This window comes from Arachis duranensis, chromosome 2 (genome assembly GCF_000817695.3).
Source record: "Arachis duranensis cultivar V14167 chromosome 2, aradu.V14167.gnm2.J7QH, whole genome shotgun sequence".
Lineage (NCBI taxonomy): Eukaryota > Viridiplantae > Streptophyta > Magnoliopsida > Fabales > Fabaceae > Arachis > Arachis duranensis.
The window spans coordinates 81,598,420-81,599,765 of record NC_029773.3 but is presented as its reverse complement, the minus strand read 5'-3'; positions in this window follow the sequence as shown (position 1 = coordinate 81,599,765).

Here is a 1,346-nt window from a genome sequence, read left to right as displayed (position 1 = left end):
TTGCTGAAATTATCAAAAAATCCACCCAAGATAAAAAATATTATGTAATTTATAATGGCCCCATGAAAGGAGTATATGATGCCTGGGAAAAAACAGCACTATTTACACATCAATCAAGGATAATTCATAAAGGAGGGTTTTTAACACTGGAAGAAGCAAAAGAATCCTTCAGGGAATATGAAACTCTTCATCCAGAGCAAACCCTAAAAAGAGCAGATAAAGCTCCAATTCAAACCCAGAGAACAGGGATAATAAGAAGCATTCCTACAAGGGCTGAAATCAAGGAAAAGAAAAGGGTCTGTAGATCAAATCTCAGAGAAACCCTTAACATAGTCCTAAATTGGACTGAAGAAAAAAGGGCAATCTTGGGATATTATCCTATTGCCAAAGAACAGCTAACAAAGCTGATTATATTTCCAGATGCTTCCCCATCTGACACCTATCAGTTTTTCTAGTATGGATTAATTGATACAATTTTAATTTTTAATGATTTAAAAATTATTAGTAAGTTTCCTGCAGGATTCGTTGATGCAGTAAAGAGATTTAAAAATATGATTGACAACGTAAATCCAAGGGATATATCCCTAAAATTTACGAATAGTCAACCTATTTTTAATGAAAAAGAAGAATGCTTGGTTCCAGCACACCAAGTAATATTCATGTCCGTCTTCCCAGAAAATTTTCAACCAATTGATCAAGTTCAAGATTTGACAATCTACAGTCATGAAGGAAGACTAGCCAGCACACTAGCAAGGGTCTTCGAAAGAACTCAAAAGATAACAAGAGAATCTCACACAAGAATCAATTATAAAAGCAGAAATGCTTTGCTTGTGTCCAGTAAAAGAAATGAAATTGAAGAAAGAGAGATGAGACTCTTAGTAGACTTTGAATCAGCATTCTACAACTTATCTGGACTCTTAGAAAAGCTCACCGAAGGGATAAAGAGGAATCTCTGCTATTTGATAAAAGACAGAGAAGACCACAAGTGCCAGCTATGTGTCTCAGAGTTATCTGAAGAAAGCAATAATGAAACGGAATCAACCCACATGATAAAGGAAGAAGACAATGCATCTGAAGGTCACATAATGAAAGAGGAGGACAGCACATCTGAAGCATCTCTCAACATTATTGCATAGTGACGTAAGCGCTTAGATCATAGAGCACCAACAATGTAGCTGGTGCAAGATAATAAACAATGACGTAAGCAATGACGTCATAAGAAGGGTAAGGATGGGAATTGTCCATCAGACCCAACCATTATAAATAGGTTGCTTAGGCAATTGTAAAGATCATCAAACAATAGAAAGCAGAAGGCCAAGAGTACTCATATGCTAGGAGAGCAAGGA